Source organism: Gorilla gorilla, chromosome 9, assembly GCF_029281585.2.
Source record: "Gorilla gorilla gorilla isolate KB3781 chromosome 9, NHGRI_mGorGor1-v2.1_pri, whole genome shotgun sequence".
NCBI lineage: Eukaryota > Metazoa > Chordata > Mammalia > Primates > Hominidae > Gorilla > Gorilla gorilla.
The window spans coordinates 143,673,203-143,694,778 of NC_073233.2; positions in this window are offsets into that span (position 1 = coordinate 143,673,203).

Sequence of the window (21,576 nt, forward strand, 5' to 3'; positions counted from 1 at the left end):
CTCCGCAGATGAGCCTACTGCCTCACAACAGCCTCCACAGGCACAGCTCCATCGTTACAGTGGCCTCTTTAGACCCAGCTCCTGCCTCCCAGCCTTCTCTCCAGGCCCTGAACTTTCTCCGTAAGTTGAGGTAGCTGGGACTGTAGGTATACATGATGATACTTGGCTAATTTTTAAATTGTTTTGCAGACATGGGGTCTCACTTTGTTGGCCAGGCTGCTGTCAAACTAATGGCCTCAAGTGACCCTTCCACCCCTGCCTCCCATCCTCGAGGTATGTGCCACCACAAGGGGCACTTGTTCAATTTTCTAAAGAAAAAATTTCTAAAGTAAGGCTGTGGGATGATGGCAGGAAGATAAAAGAAAAACAGAAAAATAAGTTAAAATGACTTATTCACACATATTCTTTTGACAGCAAGAAGAACTGTTAGTATATACATTCCTTACAAACAAACAAACGGCAGATAAACAATGTTGTATAGGAACTTCAACACACACTGTACAATATTCCCACTTTGCTGACATAAGTTATGGAAATTTCGTGGTTTCCTTGAGTGCCGCTACCAGTATTTTGCTTCTCTGATGATTTTTATGAACTTCCTCATCTGTTAACTTCTCTCCAAGGTATGTCATGTCACGACATACTGCCGCTGCACGAACACGGCCAGTGTCTTCTTATTAAACATGTAGAATGCTTTCCTAATTTCTGTTTTTACTCTCTGTCTTTGTGTTCTGCATTTTCCTTACTTTTATTGTCAGAAACTCCAGAAAGTCAATCGTACTAATTTATCACGATTTGCTTTATTAATTTATACTATGCTTATATGGAATTTTGCCCAACAGACCTCATTACAATTTGGGCCAGGGCCCAGGGTTAGGGTTGTTTTAATGTCAGGGCCCAGAGTTAGGGTTGTTTTAGGGTCAGGGCCCAGGGTTAGGGTTGTTTTAGGGTCAGGGCCCAGGGTTAGGGTTGTTTAAGGGTCAGGGCCCAGGGTTAGGGTTGTTTTAGGGTCAGGGCCCAGGGTTAGTGTTGTTTTAGGGTCAGGGCCCAGGGTTAGGGTTGTTTTAGGGTCAGGGCCAGGGCTCAGGGTTAGGGTTGTTTTAGGGTCATGTCCAAGGCCCTGGGTTAGGGTTGTTTTAGGTTCAGGGCCAGGGCCCAGGGTTAGGGTTGTTTTTGGGTCAGGGCCAGGACCCACGGTTATGGTTGTTTTAGGGTCCGGGCCAGGGCCCAGGTTTAGGGTTGTTTTAGGGTCAGGGCCATGGTCCAGGGTTAGGGTTGTTTCAGTGTCAGGGCCAAGGCCCAGGGTTAGGGTTGTTGTAGGGTCAGGGCCAGGGCCCAGGGTTATGGATATTTTAAGTTCAGTGCCGAGGGTTAGGGTTGTTTTAGGGTCAGTGCCCAGGGTTAGGGTTGTTTTAGGGTCATGACCTGGGCCCAGGGTTAGGGTTGTTTTAGGGTCAGGGCCAGGGCCCAGGGTTAGGCTTGTTTTAGGGTCAGGGCCGGGGCCCAGGGTTAGGCTTGTTTTAGGGTCACGGTCAGGTCCCAGGGTTAGGGTTGTTTTAGGGTCAGGGCGCAGGGTTAGGGTTGTTTTAGGGTCAGGGCCCAGGGTTAGGATTGTTTTAGGAGTCAGGGCCAGGGCCCAGGGTTAGCTTTGTTTTAGTGTCACGGCCACGGCCCAGGGTTAGGGTTGTTTTAGGGTCAGGGTCAGGGCCCAGGGTTAGGTTTTTAGGCACTGGTCCAGGGTCCAGGGTTAGGGTTTTAGGCTCAGGGCCAGGGCCCAGGTTTAGGGTTGTTTTAGGGTCGGGGCCCGGGCCCAGGGTTAGGGTTGTTTTAGGTTCATGGCCAGGTCCCAGGATTAGGGTTGTTTTAGGGTCAGGGCCAGGGCCCAGGTTTAGGGTTCTTTTAGGGTCAGGGCCCAGGGTTAGGGTTTTAGGGTCAGGGCCAGGGCCCAGGGTTAGGGTTTTAGGGTCAGGGCCAGGGCCCAGGGTTAGGGTTTTTGGGTCAGGGCCTGGGCCCAGGGTTAGGTTTTTAGGGTCAGGGCCCAGGGTTAGGGTTTTAGGGTCAGGGCCCAGGGTTAGGGTTTTAGGGTCAGGACCCAGGGTTAGGGTTTTAGGGTCAGGGCCCAGGGTTAGGGTGATTTCCAGGAAGTGACCTCACAGTGACTCAAGCTACCACTTACTGTTGATTGTGGTGAAATGCCAGCTGAGGCATATGCCTTGGGAGCTAAGTGGTTGCTGCCCTTGACTACTATGAAGACTGGTGTGGGAAGGGTCGCTTTGGATGCACTTGAGCAGCGGTCCCCAACCCCTGAGCCATGGAGCCGTAAGGAGCCACACAGCAGGTGTGTGGTGTCGAGTGAGGGAGTGAGGGAAGCTTCGTCTGTATTTACAGCCACTCCCCTTTGCTCACATTCCCGCCTGAGCTCCACCTTCTCAGAAGAGCAGCAGCATTAGATTCTCATAGGAGAACGCACCCTGTTGTGAACCGTGCATGTGAGGGATCTAGGTTGCGCTGTGCTTATGAGAATCTAATACCTATTGATCTGTCACTTTCTCCCATCACGCTCAGGTGGGACCATCCAGTTTCAGGAAAACAAGCTTAACACACCCACTGATTCTACATTATGGTGAGTTCTATAATTATTTTATTATATATTCCAGTGTAATAATGGAAATGAAGTGCCTAATCAACGTAAATGTGCTTAAATCTTTTGGCCCAGCTCCTACCTCCCGGCAGCCTCGCCAGGCCCAGAACTCTCTCCAGTCAGCCTCTACAGACCAAGCTCATGACTCACAATGGCCTATTTAGGCCCATACCCTACCTCATGGCAGTCTCCGCAGATGAGCCTACTGCCTCACAACAGCCTCCACAGGCACAGCTCCATCGTTACAATGGCCTCTTTAGACCCAGCTCCTGCCTCCCAGCCTTCTCTCCAGGCCCTGAACTTTCTCCGTAAGTTGAGGTAGCTGGGACTGTAGGTATACATGACGATACTTGGCTAATTTTTAAATTGTTTTGCAGACATGGGGTCTCACTTTGTTGGCCAGGCTGCTGTCAAACTAATGGCCTCAAGTGACCCTTCCACCCCTGCCTCCCATCCTCGAGGTATGTGCCACCACAAGGGGCACTTGTTCAATTTTCTAAAGAAAAAATTTCTAAAGTAAGGCTGTGGGATGATGGCAGGAAGATAAAAGAAAAACAGAAGAATAAGTTAAAATGACTTATTCACACATATTCTTTTGACAGCAAGAAGAACTGTTAGTATATACATTCCTTACAAACAAACAAACGGCAGATAAACAATGTTGTATAGGAACTTCAACACACACTGTACAATATTCCCACTTTGCTGACATAAGTTATGGAAATTTCATGGTTTCCTTGAGTGTCGCTACCAGTATTTTGCTTCTCTGATGATTTTTATGAACTTCCTCATCTGTTAACTTCTCTCCAAGGTATGTCATGTCACGACATACTGCCGCTGCACGAACACGGCCAGTGTCTTCTTATTAAACATGTAGAATGCTTTCCTAATTTCTGTTTTTACTCTCTGTCTTTGTGTTCTGCATTTTCCTTACTTTTATTGTCAGAAACTCCAGAAAGTCAATCGTACTAATTTATCACGATTTGCTTTATTAATTTATACTATGCTTATATGGAATTTTGCCCAACAGACCTCATTACAATTTGGGCCAGGGCCCAGGGTTAGGGTTGTTTTAATGTCAGGGCCCAGAGTTAGGGTTGTTTTAGGGTCAGGGCCCAGGGTTAGGGTTGTTTTAGGGTCAGGGCCCAGGGTTAGGGTTGTTTAAGGGTCAGGGCCCAGGGTTAGGGTTGTTTTAGGGTCAGGGCCCAGGGTTAGTGTTGTTTTAGGGTCAGTGCCCAGGGTTAGGGTTGTTTTAGGGTCATGACCTGGGCCCAGGGTTAGGGTTGTTTTAGGGTCAGGGCCAGGGCCCAGGGTTAGGGTTGTTTTAGGGTCAGGGCCAGGGCCCAGGGTTAGGCTTGTTTTAGGGTCACGGTCAGGTCCCAGGGTTAGGGTTGTTTTAGGGTCAGGGCCAGGGCCCAGGGTTAGGGTTGTTTTAGGGTCAGGGCCAGGGCCCAGGGGTATTCTTGTTTTCGGGTCAGTTCCAGGGCCCTGGGTTAGGGTTGTTTTAAGGTCAGCGCCAGGGCCCAGTGTTAGGCTTGTTTTAGTGTCAGGGCAAGGGCCCAGGGTTAGGGTTGTTTTAGGGTCAGGGCCAGGGCCAGGGCCCAGGGTTAGGGTTGTTTCAGGGTCAGTGCCAGTGCCTAGGGTTAGGCTTGCTTTAGGGTCAGGGCCAGGGGCCAGGGTTAGGGTTGTTTTAGGGTCAGGGCCAGGGCCCAGGGCTACGGTTGTTTTAGGGTCAGGGCCAGGGCCCAGGGTTAGGCTTGTTTTAGGGTCAGGGACAGGGCCCAGGGATAGGCTTGTTTTAGGGTCAGGTCCAGGGCCCAGGTTTAGGGTTGATTTAGGGTCAGGTCCAGGGCCCAGGGTTAGTGTTGTTTTAGGGTCAGGGCCCAGGGTTAGGGTTGTTTTAGGGTCAGGGCCCAGTGCTAGGGTTGTTTTAGGGTCAGGGCCCAGGGTTGGGGTTGTTTTAGGGTCAAGGACCAGGGTAGGATTGTTTTAGGGTCAGGACCCACGGTTAGGGTTTTAGGATCAAGGCCAGGGCCCAGGGTTAGGGTTTTAGGGTAAGGGCCAGGGCCCAGGGTTAGGGTTGTTTTAGGTTCAGGGCCAGGGCCTAGGGTTAGGGTTGTTTTAGGGTCAGGGCCAGGGCCCAGGGTTAGGGTTGTTTTAGGGTCAGGGCCAGGGCCCAGGGTTAGGCTTGTTTTAGGGTCAGGGACATCGCCCAGGGTTATTGTTGTTTTAGGGTCAGGGCCAGGGCCCAGGTTTAGGGTTGTTTTAGGGTCAGGGCCAGGGCCCAGGGTTAGGGTTGTTTTAGGGTCAGGACCTGGGCCCAGGGTTAGGCTTGTTTTAGTGCTAGGGCCCAGGGTTAGGGTTGTTTTAGGGTCAGGGTCAGGGCCCAGATTTAGGGTTGTTTTAGGTCAGAGCCAGTGCCCAGGATTAGGGTTGTTTTAGGGTCAGGGCCAGGGCCCAGGGTTAGGCTTGTTTTAGGGTGAGGGCCAGGGCCCAGGGTTAGTCTTGTTTTAGGGTCAGGGCCAGGGCCCAGGTTTAGGGTTGTTTTAGGGTCAGGGCGAGGGCCCAGTGTTAGGTTGTTTTAGGGTCAGGGCCAGGGCCCAGGGTTAGGGTTGTTTTAGGGTCACGGCCAGGGCCCAGTGTTAGGGTTGTTTTAGGGTCAGGGCCAGGGCCCAGTGTTAGGGTTGTTTTAGGGTCAGGACCTGGGCCCAGGGTTAGGCTTGTTTTAGTGCCAGGGCCCAGGGTTCGGGTTGTTTTAGGGTCAGGGCCAGGGCCCAGGGTTAGGGTTGTTTTAGGGTCAGCTCCAGGGCCTAGGGTTTGGGTTGTTTTAGGTTCAGGGCTAGGGCCTAGGGTTAGGGTTGTTTTAGGGTCAGGGCCAGGGCCCAGGTTTAGGGTTGTTTTAGGGTCAGGGCCAGGGCCCAGGGTTAGGCTTGTTTTAGGGTCAGGGCCAGGGCCCAGGGTTAGGGTTGTTTTAGGGTCAGGGCCAGGGCCCAGGTTTAAGGTTGTTTTAGGGTCAGGTCCAGGGCCCAGGTTTAAGGTTGTTTTAGGGTCAGGGCCAGGGCCCAGGGTTAGGGTTGCTATAGGGTCAGGACCTGGGCCCAGGGTTAGGCCTGTTTTAGTGCCAGGGCCCAGGGTTAGGGTTGTTTTAGGGTCAGGGCCAGGGTCCAGGGTCAGGGTTGTTTTAGGTCAGGGCCAGGGCCCAGCATTAGGGTTGTTTTAGGTCAGGGACAGGGTCCAGGTTTAGGGTTGTTTTAGAGTCAGGGCCAGGGCCCGGGGTTAGGGTTGTTTTAGGGTCAGGGCCAGGGCCCAGGGTTAGGGTTGTTTTAGGGTCAGGGCCAGGGCCCTGGGTTAGGGTTGTTTTAGGGTCAGGGCCAGGGCCCAGGGTTAGGGATCTTTTATGGTCAGGGCCAGGGCCCAGGGTAAGGGTTGTTTTAGGGTCAGGGCCAGGGTCCAGGGTTGGGCTTGTTTTAGGGTCAGGGCCAGGGCCCAGGGTTAGGGTTGTTTTAGGGTCAGGAACTGGGCCCAGTTTTACGCTTGTTTTAGTGCCAGGGCCCAGGGTTAGGGTTGTTTTAGGGTCAGGGCCAGGGTCCAGGGTTGGGCTTGTTTTAGGGTCAGGGTCAGGGCCCAGGTTTAGGGTTGTTTTAGGTCAGGGCCAAGGTCCAGGATTAGGGTTGTTTTAGGGTCAGGGCCAGGGCCCAGGGTTAGGGTTGTTTTAGGGTCAGGGCCAGGGCCCACGGTTAGGCTTGTTTTTGGTTCAGGGCCAGGGCCCAGGGTTAGGCTTTTTTAGGGTCAGGGCCAGGTCCCAGGGTTAGGGTTGTTTTAGGGTCAGGGTCAGGGCCCAGGGTTATGGTTGTTTTAGGGTCAGGGCCAAGGCCCAGGTTTAGGGTTGTTTTAGGTTCAGGGCCAGGTTCGAGGGTTAGGCTTGTTTTAGGCTCAGGGCCAGGGCCCAGGGTTAGGCTTGTTTTAGGGTCAGGGCCAGGGCCCAGGGTTAGGGATGTTTTAGGGTCAGGGACAGGGCCCAGGGTTAGTGTTGTTTTAAGTTCAGTGTCAGGGCCCAGGTTTAGGGTTGTTTTAGGGTCAGGGCCAGGGCACAGGGTTAGGGTTGTTTTAGGGTCAGGGCCAGGGCTCAGGGTTAGGGTTGTTTTAGGGTCATGTCCAAGGCCGTGGGTTAGGGTTGTTTTAGGTTCAGGGCCAGGGCCCAGGGTTAGGGTTGTTTTTGGGTCAGGGCCAGGGCTCACGGTTATGGTTGTTTTAGGGTCCGGGCCAGGGCCCAGGTTTAGGGTTGTTTTAGGGTCAGGGCCATGGTCCAGGGTTAGGGTTGTTTCAGTGTCAGGGCCAGGGCCCAGGGTTAGGGTTGTTGTAGGGTCAGGGCCAGGGCCCAGGGTTATGGATATTTTAGGGTCAGTGCCGAGGGTTAGGGTTGTTTTAGGGTCAGTGCCCAGGGTTAGGGTTGTTTTAGGGTCAGGACCTGGGCCCAGGGTTAGGGTTGTTTTAGGGTCAGGGCCAGGGCCCAGGGTTAGGGTTGTTTTAGGGTCAGGGCCAGGGCCCAGGGTTAGGCTTGTTTTAGGGTCATGGTCAGGTCCCAGGGTTAGGGTTGTTTTAGGGTCAGGGCCAGGGCCCAGGGTTAGGGTTGTTTTAGGGTCAGGGCCAGGGCCCAGGGTTAGGCTTGTTTCAGGGTCAGGGCCAGGGCCCAGGGTTAGGCTTGTTTCAGGGTCACGGTCAGGTCCCAGGGTTAGGGTTGTTTTAGGGTCAGGGCCAGGGCCCAGGGCTACGGTTGTTTTAGGGTCAGGGCCAGGGCCCAGGGTTAGGCTTGTTTTAGGGTCAGTGCCGAGGGTTAGGGTTGTTTTAGGGTCAGTGCCCAGGGTTAGAGTTGTTTTAGGGTCATGACCTGGGCCCAGGGTTAGGCTTGTTTTAGGGTCAGGGCCAGGGCCCTGGGTTAGGCTTGTTTTAGGGTCAGGGCCAGGGCCCAGGGTTAGGCTTGTTTTAGGGTCACGGTCAGGTCCCAGGGTTAGGGTTGTTTTAGGGTCAGGGCCAGGGCCCAGGGTTAGGGTTGTTTTAGGGTCAGGGCCAGGGCCCAGGGGTATTCTTGTTTTAGGGTCAGTTCCAGTGCCCAGGGTTAGGGTTGTTTTTGGTCAGGGCCAGGGCCCAGTGTTAGGGTTGTTTTAGGTCAGGGCCAGGTCACAGGGTTAGGGTTGTTTTAGGGTGAGGGCCAGGGCCCAGGGTTAGGGTTGTTTTAGGGTCAGGGCCAGGGCCCAAGGTTAGGCTTGTTTAAGGGTCAGGGCCAGGGCCCAGGGTTAGGCTTGTTTTAGGGTCAAGGCCAGGGCCCTTGGTTAGGCTTGTTTTATGATCAGGGACAGGGCCCAGGGTTAGGGTTGTTTTAGGGTCAGGGCCAGGGCCCAGGGTTAGGGTTGTTTTAGGGTCAGGGCCAGGGCCCAGGGTTAGGGATGTTTTAGGGTCAAGGACAGGGCCCAGGGTTAGGGTCCTTTCAAGGTCAGGGTCAGGGCACAGGTTTAGGGTTGTTTTAGGGTCAGGGCCAGGGCACAGGGTTAGGGTTGTTTTAGGGTAAGGGCCAGGGTCCAGGGTCAGGGTTGTTTTAGGTCAGGGCCAGGGCCCAGCATTAGGGTTGTTTTAGGTCAGGTCCAGGTTTAGGGTTGTTTTTGAGTCAGGGCCAGGGCCCGGGGTTAGGGTTGTTTTAGGCTCATGACCTGGGCCCAGGATTAGGCTTGTTTTAGGGTCAGGGCCAGGGCCCAGGGTTAGGCTTGTTTTAGGGTCAGGGCCAGGGCCCAGGGTTAGGGTTGTTTTAGGGTCAGGGCCAGGGCCCAGGGTTAGGCTTGTTTTAGGGTCATGGTCAGGTCCCAGGGTTAGGGTTGTTTTAGGGTCAGGGCCAGGGCCCAGGGTTAGGGTTGTTTTAGGGTCAGGGCCAGGGCCCAGGGGTATTCTTGTTTTAGGGTCAGTTCCAGGGCCCAGGGTTAGGGTTGTTTTAGGGTCAGCGCCAGGGCCCAGCGTTAGGCTTGTTTTAGGGTCAGGGACATCGCCCAGGGATAGGCTTGTTTCAGTGCCAGGGCCCTGGGTTAGGTTTGTTTTAGGGTCAGGGCCAGGTCCCAGGTTTAGGCTTGTTTTTGGTCAGGGCCAGGGCCCAGTGTTAGGGTTGTTTTAGGTCAGGGCCAGGTCAAAGGGTTAGGGTTGTTTTAGGGTGAGGGCCAGGGCCCAGGTTTAGGGTTGTTTTAGGGTCAGGGCCAGGGCCCAAGGTTAGGCTTGTTTAAGGGTCAGGGCCAGGGCCCAGGGTTAGGCTTGTTTTGGGGTCAAGGCCTGGGCCCTTGGTTAGGCTTGTTTTATGATCAGGGACAGGGCCCAGGGTTAGGGTTGTTTTAGGGTCAGGGCCAGGGCCCAGGGTTAGGGTTGTTTTAGGGTCAGGGCCAGGGCCCAGGGTTAGGGATGTTTTAGTGTCAAGGACAGGGCCCAGGGTTAGGGTTCTTTTAAGGTCAGGGTCAGGGCCCAGGTTTAGGGTTGTTTTAGTGTCAGGGCCAGGGCACAGGGTTAGGGTTGTTTTAGGGTCAGGGCCAGGGCTCAGGGTTAGGGTTGTTTTAGGGTCATGTCCAAGAGCCAGGGTTAGGGTTGTTTTAGGGTCAGGGCCAGTGCCCAGGTTTAGGGTTGTTTTAGGGTCAGGGCCAGGGTCCAGGGTTAGGGTTGTTTCAGTGTCAGGGCCAGGGCCCAGGGTTAGGGTTGTTTTAGGGTCAGGGCCAGGGCCCATTGTTATGGTTATTTTCGGGTCAGTGCCCAGGGTTAGGGTTGTTTTAGGGTCAGTGCCCAGGGTTAGGGTTGTTTTAGGGTCATGACCTGGGCCCAGGGCTAGGCTTGTTTTAGGGTCAGGGCCAGGGCCCAGGGTTAGGGTTGTTTTAGGGTCAGGGCCAGGGCCCAGGGTTAGGCTTGTTTTAGGGTCACGGTCAGGTCCCAGGGTTAGGGTTGTTTTAGAGTCAGGGCCAGGGCCCAGGGTTACGGTTGTTTTAGGGTCAGGGCCAGGGCCCTGGGATATTCTTGTTTTAGGGTCAGTTCCTGGGCCCAGGGTTAGGCTTGTTTTAGAGTCAGGGCCAGGGCCCAGGGTTAGGGTTGTTTTAGTGCCAGGGCCCAGGTTTAGGGTTGTTTTAGGGTCAGGGCCAGGGCCCAAGGTTAGGCTTGTTTAAGGGTCAGGGCCAGGGCCCAGGGTTAGGCTTGTTTTAGGGTCAAGGCCAGGGCCCTTGGTTAGGCTTGTTTTATGATCAGGGACAGGGCCCAGGGTTAGGGTGGTTTTAGGGTCAGGGCCAGGGCCCAGGGTTAGGGTTGTTTTAGGGTCAGGGCCAGGGCCCAGGGTTAGGGATGTTTTAGGGTCAAGGACAGGGCCCAGGGTTAGGGTCCTTTCAAGGTCAGGGTCAGGGCACAGGTTTAGGGTTGTTTTAGGGTCAGGGCCAGGGCACAGGGTTAGGGTTGTTTTAGGGTCAGGGCCAGGGTCCAGGGTCAGGGTTGTTTTAGGTCAGGGCCAGGGCCCAGCATTAGGGTTGTTTTAGGTCAGGTCCAGGTTTAGGGTTGTTTTTGAGTCAGGGCCAGGGCCCGGGGTTAGGGTTGTTTTAGGCTCATGACCTGGGCCCAGGATTAGGCTTGTTTTAGGGTCAGGGCCAGGGCCCAGGGTTAGGGTTGTTTTAGGGTCAGGGCCAGGGCCCAGGGTTAGGCTTGTTTTAGGGTCATGGTCAGGTCCCAGGGTTAGGGTTGTTTTAGGGTCAGGGCCAGGGCCCAGGGTTAGGGTTGTTTTAGGGTCAGGGCCAGGGCCCAGGGGTATTCTTGTTTTAGGGTCAGTTCCAGGGCCCAGGGTTAGGGTTGTTTTAGGGTCAGCGCCAGGGCCCAGCGTTAGGCTTGTTTTAGGGTCAGGGACATCGCCCAGGGATAGGCTTGTTTCAGTGCCAGGGCCCTGGGTTAGGTTTGTTTTAGGGTCAGGGCCAGGTCCCAGGTTTAGGCTTGTTTTTGGTCAGGGCCAGGGCCCAGTGTTAGGGTTGTTTTAGGTCAGGGCCAGGTCAAAGGGTTAGGGTTGTTTTAGGGTAAGGGCCAGGGCCCAGGTTTAGGGTTGTTTTAGGGTCAGGGCCAGGGCCCAAGGTTAGGCTTGTTTAAGGGTCAGGGCCAGGGCCCAGGGTTAGGCTTGTTTTAGGGTCAAGGCCTGGGCCCTTGGTTAGGCTTGTTTTATGATCAGGGACAGGGCCCAGGGTTAGGGTTGTTTTAGGGTCAGGGCCAGGGCCCAGGGTTAGGGTTGTTTTAGGGTCAGGGCCAGGGCCCAGGGTTAGGGATGTTTTAGTGTCAAGGACAGGGCCCAGGGTTAGGGTTCTTTTAAGGTCAGGGTCAGGGCCCAGGTTTAGGGTTGTTTTAGTGTCAGGGCCAGGGCACAGGGTTAGGGTTGTTTTAGGGTCAGGGCCAGGGCTCAGGGTTAGGGTTGTTTTAGGGTCATGTCCAAGAGCCAGGGTTAGGGTTGTTTTAGGGTCAGGGCCAGGGCCCAGGTTTAGGGTTGTTTTAGGGTCAGGGCCAGGGTCCAGGGTTAGGGTTGTTTCAGTGTCAGGGCCAGGGCCCAGGGTTAGGGTTGTTTTAGGGTCAGGGCCAGGGCCCATTGTTATGGTTATTTTCGGGTCAGTGCCCAGGGTTAGGGTTGTTTTAGGGTCAGTGCCCAGGGTTAGGGTTGTTTTAGGGTCATGACCTGGGCCCAGGGCTAGGCTTGTTTTAGGGTCAGGGCCAGGGCCCAGGGTTAGGGTTGTTTTAGGGTCAGGGCCAGGGCCCAGGGTTAGGCTTGTTTTAGGGTCACGGTCAGGTCCCAGGGTTAGGGTTGTTTTAGAGTCAGGGCCAGGGCCCAGGGTTACGGTTGTTTTAGGGTCAGGGCCAGGGCCCTGGGATATTCTTGTTTTAGGGTCAGTTCCAGGGCCCATGGTTAGGCTTGTTTTAGAGTCAGGGCCAGGGCCCAGGGTTAGGGTTGTTTTAGTGCCAGGGCCCAGGTTTAGGGTTGTTTTAGGGTCAGGGCCAGGGTCCTAGGTCAGGGTTGTTTTAGGTCAGGGCCAGGGCCCAGCATTAGGGTTGTTTTAGGTCAGGTCCAGGGTCCAGGTTTAGGGTTGTTTTTGAGTCAGGGCCAGGGCCGGGGGTTAGGGTTGTTTTAGGGTCAGGGCCAGGGCCCAGGGTTAGGGTTGTTTTAGGGTCAGGGCGAGGTCCCAGGGTTAGGCTTGGTTCAGTGCCAGGGCCCAGGGTTAGGGTTGTTTTAGGGTCAGGGCCAGGGCCCAGGGTTAGGGTTGTTTTAGGTTCAGGGCCAGGGCCCAGGGTTAGGGATGTTTTAGAGTCAAGGACAGGGCCCAGGGTTAGGGTTCTTTTAAGGTCAGGGTCAGGGCCCAGGTTTAGGTTTGTTTTAGGGTCAGGGCCAGGGCCCAGGATTAGGGTTGTTTTTTGGGTCAGGGCCAGAGCCCAGGGGTATTCTTGTTTTAGGGTCAGTTCCAGGGTCCAGGGTTAGGCTTGTTTTAGAGTCAGGGCCAGGGCCCAGGGTTAGGGTTGTTTTAGTGCCAGGGCCCAGGTTTAGGGTTGTTTTAGGGTCAGGGCCAGGGTCCTAGGTCAGGGTTGTTTTAGGTCAGGGCCAGGGCCCAGCATTAGGGTTGTTTTAGGTCAGGTCCAGGGTCCAGTTTTAGGGTTGTTTTTGAGTCAGGGCCAGGGCCGTGGGTTAGGGTTGTTTTAGGGTCAGGGCCAGGGCCCAGGGTTAGGGTTGTTTTAGGGTCAGGGCGAGGTCCCAGGGTTAGGCTTGGTTCAGTGCCAGGGCCCAGGGTTAGGGTTGTTTTAGGGTCAGGGCCAGGTCCCAGGGTTAGGGTTGTTTTAGGTTCAGGGCCAGGGCCCAGGGTTAGGGATGTTTTAGAGTCAAGGACAGGGCCCAGGGTTAGGGTTCTTTTAAGGTCAGGGTCAGGGCCCAGGTTTAGGTTTGTTTTAGGGTCAGAGCCAGGGCCCAGGGTTAGGGTTGTTTTAGGGTCAGGGCCAGGGCCCAGGGGTATTCTTGTTTTAGGGTCAGTTCCAGGGCCCAGGGTTAGGGTTGTTTTAGGGTCAGCGCCAGGGCCCAGCGTTAGGCTTGTTTTAGGGTCAGGGCAAGGGCCCAGGGTTAGGGTTGTTTTAGGGTCAGGGCCAGGGCCCAGGGTTAGGCTTGTTTCAGGGTCAGGGCCAGGGCCCAGGGTTAGGCTTGTTTCAGGGTCAGTGCCAGTGCCTAGGGTTAGGCTTGTTTTAGGGTCAGGGCCAGGGGCCAGGGTTAGGGTTGTTTTTGGGTCAGGGCCAGGGCCCAGGGTTACGGTTGTTTTAGGGTCAGGGCCAGGGCCCAGGGTTAGGCTTGTTTTAGTGTCAGGGACAGGGCCCAGGGATAGGCTTGTTTTAGGGTCAGGGCCAGGGCCCAGGTTTAGGGTTGATTTAGGGTCAGGGCCAGGGCCCAGGGTTAGGGTTGTTTCAGGGTCAGGGCCAGGGCCCATGGTTAGGGTTGTTTCAGGGTCAAGGCCAGAGCCCAGGGTTAGGGTTGTTTTAGCGTGAGGACCTGGGCCCAGGGTTAGGCTTGTTTCAGTGCCAGGGCCCTGGGTTAGGTTTGTTTTAGGGTCAGGGCCAGGTCCCAGGGTTAGGCTTGTTTTTGGTCAGGGCCAGGGCCCAGTGTTAGGGTTGTTTTAGGTCAGGGCGAGGTCTCAGGGTTAGGGTTGTTTTAGGGTGAGGGCCATGGCCCAGGGTTAGGGTTGTTTTAGGGTCAGGGCCAGGGCCCAAGGGTAGGCTTGTTTAAGGGTCAGGGTCAGGGCCCAGTGTTAGGCTTGTTTTAGGGTCAAGGCCAGGGCCCTTGGTTAGGCTTGTTTTATGATCAGGGACAGGGCCCAGGGTTAGGGTTGTTTTAGGGTCAGGGCCAGGGCCCAGGGTTAGGGTTGTTTTAGGGTCAGGGCCAGGGCCCAGGGTTAGGGATGTTTTAGGGTCAAGGACAGGGCCCAGGGTTAGGGTTCTTTTAAGGTCAGGGTCAGGGCCCAGGTTTAGGGTTGTTTTAGGGTCATGACCTGGGCCCAGAGTTAGGCTTGTTTTAGGATCAGGGCCTGGGCCCAGGGTTAGGGTTGTTTTAGGGTCAGGGCCAGGGCCCAGGGTTAGGCTTGTTTTAGGGTCACGGTCAGGTCCCAGGGTTAGGGTTGTTTTAGGGTCAGGGCCAGGGTCCAGGGTTAGGGTTGTTTTAGGGTCAGGGCCAGGGCCCAGGGTTAGGCTTGTTTTAGGGTCAGGGACATCGCCCAGGGATAGGCTTGTTTCAGTGCCAGGGCCCTGGGTTAGGTTTGTTTTAGGGTCAGGGCCAGGTCCCAGGTTTAGGCTTGTTTTTGGTCAGGGCCAGGGCCCAGTGTTAGGGTTGTTTTAGGTCAGGGCCAGGTCAAAGGGTTAGGGTTGTTTTAGGGTGAGGGCCAGGGCCCAGGTTTAGGGTTGTTTTAGGGTCAGGGCCAGGGCCCAAAGTTAGGCTTGTTTAAGGGTCAGGGCCAGGGCCCAGGGTTAGGCTTGTTTTAGGGTCAAGGCCTGGGCCCTTGGTTAGGCTTGTTTTATGATCAGGGACAGGGCCCAGGGTTAGGGTTGTTTTAGGGTCAGGGCCAGGGCCCAGGGTTAGGGTTGTTTTAGGGTCAGGGCCAGGGCCCAGGGTTAGGGATTTTTTAGTGTCAAGGACAGGGCCCAGGGTTAGGGTTCTTTTAAGGTCAGGGTCAGGGCCCAGGTTTAGGGTTGTTTTAGGGTCAGGGCCAGGGCACAGGGTTAGGGTTGTTTTAGGGTCAGGGCCAGGGCTCAGGGTTAGGGTTGTTTTAGGGTCATGTCCAAGAGCCAGGGTTAGGGTTGTTTTAGGGTCAGGGCCAGGGCCCAGGTTTAGGGTTGTTTTAGGGTCAGGGCCAGGGTCCAGGGTTAGGGTTGTTTCAGTGTCAGGGCCAGGGCCCAGGGTTAGGGTTGTTTTAGGGTCAGGGCCAGGGCCCAGGGTTATGGTTATTTTAGGGTCAGTGCCCAGGGTTAGGGTTGTTTTAGGGTCAGTGCCCAGGGTTAGGGTTGTTTTAGGGTCATGACCTGGGCCCAGGGCTAGGCTTGTTTTAGGGTCAGGGCCAGGGCCCAGGGTTAGGGTTGTTTTAGGGTCAGGGCCAGGGCCCAGGGTTAGGCTTGTTTTAGGGTCACGGTCAGGTCCCAGGGTTAGGGTTGTTTTAGAGTCAGGGCCAGGGCCCAGGGTTACGGTTGTTTTAGGGTCAGGGCCAGGGCCCTGGGATATTCTTGTTTTAGGGTCAGTTCCAGGGCCCAGGGTTAGGCTTGTTTTAGAGTCAGGGCCAGGGCCCAGGGTTAGGGTTGTTTTAGTGCCAGGGCCCAGGTTTAGGGTTGTTTTAGGGTCAGGGCCAGGGTCCTAGGTCAGGGTTGTTTTAGGTCAGGGCCAGGGCCCAGCATTAGGGTTGTTTTAGGTCAGGTCCAGGGTCCAGGTTTAGGGTTGTTTTTGAGTCAGGGCCAGGGCCGGGGGTTAGGGTTGTTTTAGGGTCAGGGCCAGGGCCCAGGGTTAGGGTTGTTTTAGGGTCAGGGCCAGGGCCCAGGGTTAGGGTTGTTTTAGGTTCAGGGCCAGGGCCCAGGGTTAGGGATGTTTTAGAGTCAAGGACAGGGCCCAGGGTTAGGGTTCTTTTAAGGTCAGGGTCAGGGCCCAGGTTTAGGTTTGTTTTAGGGTCAGAGCCAGGGCCCAGGGTTAGGGTTGTTTTAGGGTCAGGGCCAGGGCCCAGGGGTATTCTTGTTTTAGGGTCAGTTCCAGGGCCCAGGGTTAGGGTTGTTTTAGGGTCAGCGCCAGGGCCCAGCGTTAGGCTTGTTTTAGGGTCAGGGCAAGGGCCCAGGGTTAGGGTTGTTTTAGGGTCAGGGCCAGGGCCCAGGGTTAGGCTTGTTTCAGGGTCAGGGCCAGGGCCCAGGGTTAGGCTTGTTTCAGGGTCAGTGCCAGTGCCTAGGGTTAGGCTTGTTTTAGGGTCAGGGCCAGGGGCCAGGGTTAGGGTTGTTTTTGGGTCAGGGCCAGGGCCCAGGGTTACGGTTGTTTTAGGGTCAGGGCCAGGGCCCAGGGTTAGGCTTGTTTTAGTGTCAGGGACAGGGCCCAGGGATAGGCTTGTTTTAGGGTCAGGGCCAGGGCCCAGGTTTAGGGTTGATTTAGGGTCAGGGCCAGGGCCCAGGGTTAGGGTTGTTTCAGGGTCAGGGCCAGGGCCCATGGTTAGGGTTGTTTCAGGGTCAAGGCCAGAGCCCAGGGTTAGGGTTGTTTTAGCGTGAGGACCTGGGCCCAGGGTTAGGCTTGTTTCAGTGCCAGGGCCCTGGGTTAGGTTTGTTTTAGGGTCAGGGCCAGGTCCCAGGGTTAGGCTTGTTTTTGGTCAGGGCCAGGGCCCAGTGTTAGGGTTGTTTTAGGTCAGGGCGAGGTCTCAGGGTTAGGGTTGTTTTAGGGTGAGGGCCATGGCCCAGGGTTAGGGTTGTTTTAGGGTCAGGGCCAGGGCCCAAGGGTAGGCTTGTTTAAGGGTCAGGGTCAGGGCCCAGTGTTAGGCTTGTTTTAGGGTCAAGGCCAGGGCCCTTGGTTAGGCTTGTTTTATGATCAGGGACAGGGCCCAGGGTTAGGGTTGTTTTAGGGTCAGGGCCAGGGCCCAGGGTTAGGGTTGTTTTAGGGTCAGGGCCAGGGCCCAGGGTTAGGGATGTTTTAGGGTCAAGGACAGGGCCCAGGGTTAGGGTTCTTTTAAGGTCAGGGTCAGGGCCCAGGTTTAGGGTTGTTTTAGGGTCATGACCTGGGCCCAGAGTTAGGCTTGTTTTAGGATCAGGGCCTGGGCCCAGGGTTAGGGTTGTTTTAGGGTCAGGGCCAGGGCCCAGGGTTAGGCTTGTTTTAGGGTCACGGTCAGGTCCCAGGGTTAGGGTTGTTTTAGGGTCAGGGCCAGGGTCCAGGGTTAGGGTTGTTTTAGGGTCAGGGCCAGGGCCCAGGGTTAGGCTTGTTTTAGGGTCAGGGACATCGCCCAGGGATAGGCTTGTTTCAGTGCCAGGGCCCTGGGTTAGGTTTGTTTTAGGGTCAGGGCCAGGTCCCAGGTTTAGGCTTGTTTTTGGTCAGGGCCAGGGCCCAGTGTTAGGGTTGTTTTAGGTCAGGGCCAGGTCAAAGGGTTAGGGTTGTTTTAGGGTGAGGGCCAGGGCCCAGGTTTAGGGTTGTTTTAGGGTCAGGGCCAGGGCCCAAAGTTAGGCTTGTTTAAGGGTCAGGGCCAGGGCCCAGGGTTAGGCTTGTTTTAGGGTCAAGGCCTGGGCCCTTGGTTAGGCTTGTTTTATGATCAGGGACAGGGCCCAGGGTTAGGGTTGTTTTAGGGTCAGGGCCAGGGCCCAGGGTTAGGGTTGTTTTAGGGTCAGGGCCAGGGCCCAGGGTTAGGGATTTTTTAGTGTCAAGGACAGGGCCCAGGGTTAGGGTTCTTTTAAGGTCAGGGTCAGGGCCCAGGTTTAGGGTTGTTTTAGGGTCAGGGCCAGGGCACAGGGTTAGGGTTGTTTTAGGGTCAGGGCCAGGGCTCAGGGTTAGGGTTGTTTTAGGGTCATGTCCAAGAGCCAGGGTTAGGGTTGTTTTAGGGTCAGGGCCAGGGCCCAGGTTTAGGGTTGTTTTAGGGTCAGGGCCAGGGTCCAGGGTTAGGGTTGTTTCAGTGTCAGGGCCAGGGCCCAGGGTTAGGGTTGTTTTAGGGTCAGGGCCAGGGCCCAGGGTTATGGTTATTTTAGGGTCAGTGCCCAGGGTTAGGGTTGTTTTAGGGTCAGTGCCCAGGGTTAGGGTTGTTTTAGGGTCATGACCTGGGCCCAGGGCTAGGCTTGTTTTAGGGTCAGGGCCAGGGCCCAGGGTTAGGGTTGTTTTAGGGTCAGGGCCAGGGCCCAGGGTTAGGCTTGTTTTAGGGTCACGGTCAGGTCCCAGGGTTAGGGTTGTTTTAGAGTCAGGGCCAGGGCCCAGGGTTACGGTTGTTTTAGGGTCAGGGCCAGGGCCCTGGGATATTCTTGTTTTAGGGTCAGTTCCAGGGCCCAGGGTTAGGCTTGTTTTAGAGTCAGGGCCAGGGCCCAGGGTTAGGGTTGTTTTAGTGCCAGGGCCCAGGTTTAGGGTTGTTTTAGGGTCAGGGCCAGGGTCCTAGGTCAGGGTTGTTTTAGGTCAGGGCCAGGGCCCAGCATTAGGGTTGTTTTAGGTCAGGTCCAGGGTCCAGGTTTAGGGTTGTTTTTGAGTCAGGGCCAGGGCCGGGGGTTAGGGTTGTTTTAGGGTCAGGGCCAGGGCCCAGGGTTAGGGTTGTTTTAGGGTCAGGGCCAGGGCCCAGGGTTAGGGTTGTTTTAGGTTCAGGGCCAGGGCCCAGGGTTAGGGATGTTTTAGAGTCAAGGACAGGGCCCAGGGTTAGGGTTCTTTTAAGGTCAGGGTCAGGGCCCAGGTTTAGGTTTGTTTTAGTGTCAGGGCCAGGGCCCAGATTTAGGGTTGTTTTAGGGTCAGGGCCAGGTCCCAGTGTTAGAGTTGTTTTAGGGTGAGGACCTGGGCCCACGGTTAGGCTTGTTTTAGTGGCAGGGCCCTGGGTTACGTTTGTTCTAGGGTCAGGGCCAGGTCCCAGGGTTAGGCTTGTTTTTGGTCAGGGCCAGGGCCCAGTGTTAGGATTGTTTTAGGTCAGGGCCAGTTCACATGCTTAGGGTTGTTTTAGGGTCAGGGCCATGGCCCAGGGTTAGGGTTGTTTTAGGGTCAGGGCCAGGGCCCAGGGTTAGGGATCTTTTAGGGTCAGGGCCAGGGCCCAGTGTTAGGGTTGTTTTAGGGTCAGGGCCAGGGTCCAGGGTTGGGCTAGTTTTAGGGTCAGGGCCAGGGCCCAGGGTTAGGGTTGTTTTAGGTTCAGGGCCAGGGCCCAGGGTTAGGGATGTTTTAGAGTCAAGGACAGGGCCCAGGGTTAGGGTTCTTTTAAGGTCAGGGTCAGGGCCCAGGTTTAGGTTTGTTTTAGGGTCAGGGCCAGGGCCCAGGGTTAGGGTTGTTTTAGGGTCAGGGCCAGGGCCCAGGGGTATTCTTGTTTTAGGGTCAGTTCCAGGGCCCAGGGTTAGGGTTGTTTTAGGGTCAGCGCCAGGGCCCAGCGTTAGGCTTGTTTTAGGGTCAGGGCAAGGGCCCAGGGTTAGGGTTGTTTTAGGGTCAGGGCCAGGGCCCAGGGTTAGGCTTGTTTCAGTGTCAGGGCCAGGGCCCAGGGTTAGGCTTGTTTCAGGGTCAGTGCCAGTGCCTAGGGTTAGGCTTGTTTTAGGGTCAGGGCCAGGGGCCAGGGTTAGGGTTGTTTTTGGGTCAGGGCCAGGGCCCAGGGTTACGGTTGTTTTAGGGTCAGGGCCAGGGCCCAGGGTTAGGCTTGTTTTAGTGTCAGGGACAGGGCCCAGGGATAGGCTTGTTTTAGGGTCAGGGCCAGGGCCCAGGTTTAGGGTTGATTTAGGGTCAGGGCCAGGGCCCAGGGTTAGGGTTGTTTCAGGGTCAGGGCCAGGGCCCATGGTTAGGGTTGTTTCAGGGTCAAGGCCAGAGCCCAGGGTTAGGGTTGTTTTAGGGTGAGGACCTGGGCCCAGGGTTAGGCTTGTTTCAGTGCCAGGGCCCTGGGTTAGGTTTGTTTTAGGGTCAGGGCCAGGTCCCAGGGTTAGGCTTGTTTTTGGTCAGGGCCAGGGCCCAGTGTTAGGGTTGTTTTAGGTCAGGGCGAGGTCTCAGGGTTAGGGTTGTTTTAGGGTGAGGGCCATGGCCCAGGGTTAGGGTTGTTTTAGGGTCAGGGCCAGGGCCCAAGGGTAGGCTTGTTTAAGGGTCAGGGTCAGGGCCCAGTGTTAGGCTTGTTTTAGGGTCAAGGCCAGGGCCCTTGGTTAGGCTTGTTTTATGATCAGGGACAGGGCCCAGGGTTAGGGTTGTTTTAGGGTCAGGGCCAGGGCCCAGGGTTAGGGTTGTTTTAGGGTCAGGGCCAGGGCCCAGGGTTAGGGATGTTTTAGGGTCAAGGACAGGGCCCAGGGTTAGGGTTCTTTTAAGGTCAGGGTCAGGGCCCAGGTTTAGGGTTGTTTTAGGGTCATGACCTGGGCCCAGAGTTAGGCTTGTTTTAGGATCAGGGCCTGGGCCCAGGGTTAGGGTTGTTTTAGGGTCAGGGCCAGGGCCCAGGGTTAGGCTTGTTTTAGGGTCACGGTCAGGTCCCAGGGTTAGGGTTGTTTTAGGGTCAGGGCCAGGGTCCAGGGTTAGGGTTGTTTTAGGGTCAGGGCCAGGGCCCAGGGTTAGGCTTGTTTTAGGGTCAGGGACATCGCCCAGGGATAGGCTTGTTTCAGTGCCAGGGCCCTGGGTTAGGTTTGTTTTAGGGTCAGGGCCAGGTCCCAGGTTTAGGCTTGTTTTTGGTCAGGGCCAGGGCCCAGTGTTAGGGTTGTTTTAGGTCAGGGCCAGGTCAAAGGGTTAGGGTTGTTTTAGGGTGAGGGCCAGAGCCCAGGTTTAGGGTTGTTTTAGGGTCAGGGCCAGGGCCCAAGGTTAGGCTTGTTTAAGGGTCAGGGCCAGGGCCCAGGGTTAGGCTTGTTTTAGGGTCAAGGCCTGGGCCCTTGGTTAGGCTTGTTTTATGATCAGGGACAGGGCCCAGGGTTAGGGTTGTTTTAGGGTCAGGGCCAGGGCCCAGGGTTAGGGTTGTTTTAGGGTCAGGGCCAGGGCCCAGGGTTAGGGATGTTTTAGTGTCAAGGACAGGGCCCAGGGTTAGGGTTCTTTTAAGGTCAGGGTCAGGGCCCAGGTTTAGGGTTGTTTTAGGGTCAAGGCCAGGGCCCTTGGTTAGGCTTGTTTCAGGGTCAGGGCCAGGGCCCATGGTTAGGGTTGTTTCAGGGTCAAGGCCAGAGCCCAGGGTTAGGGTTGTTTTAGGGTGAGGACCTGTGCCCAGGGTTAGGCTTGTTTCAGTGCCAGGGCCCTGGGTTAGGTTTGTTTTAGGGTCAGGGCCAGGTCCCAGGGTTAGGCTTGTTTTTGGTCAGGGCCAGGGCCCAGTGTTAGGGTTGTTTTAGGTCAGGGCCAGGGCCCAGGGTTAGGCTTGTTTTAGGGTCAAGGCCAGGGCCCTTGGTTAGGCTTTTTTTATGATCCGTGACAGGGCCCAGGGTTAGGGTTGTTTTAGGGTCAGGGCCAGGGCCCAGGGTTAGGGTTGTTTTAGGGTCAGGGCCACGGCCCAGGGTTAGGGATGTTTTAGGGTCAAGGACAGGGCCCAGGGTTAGGGTTCTTTTAAGGTCAGGGTCAGGGCCCAGGTTTTGGGTTGTTTTAGGGTCAGGGCCAGGGCACAGGGTTAGGGTTGTTTTAGGGTCAGGGCCAGGGCTCAGGGTTAGGGTTGTTTTAGGGTCATGTCCAAGGGCCAGGATTAGGGTTGTTTTAGGGTCAGGGCCAGGGCCCAGGGTTATGGTTATTTTAGGGTCAGTGCCCAGGGTTAGGGTTGTTTTAGGGTCAGTGCCCAGGGTTAGGGTTGTTTTAGGGTCATGACCTGGGCCCAGGGTGAGGCTTGTTTTAGGGTCAGGGCCAGGGCCCAGGGTTAGGGTTGTATTAGGGTCAGGGCCAGGGCCCAGGGTTAGGCTTGTTTTAGGGTCACGGTCAGGTCCCAGGGTTAGGGTTGTTTTAGGGTCAGGACCAGGGCCCAGGGTTAGGGTTGTTTTAGGGTCAGGGCCAGGGCCCAGGGATATTCTTGTTTTAGGGTCAGTTCCAGGGCCCAGGGTTAGGCTTGTTTTAGAGTCAGGGCCAGGGCCCAGGGTTAGGGTTGTTTTAGTGCCAGGGCCCAGGGTTAGGGTTTTTTTAGGGTCAGGGCCAGGGTCCGGGGTCAGGGTTGTTTTAGGTCAGGGCCAGGGCCCAGCATTAGGGTTGTTTTAGGTCATTTCCAGGTTTAGGGTTGTTTTTGAGTCAGGGCCAGGGCCCGGGGTTAGGGTTGTTTTAGGGTCAGGGCCAGGGCCCAGGGTTA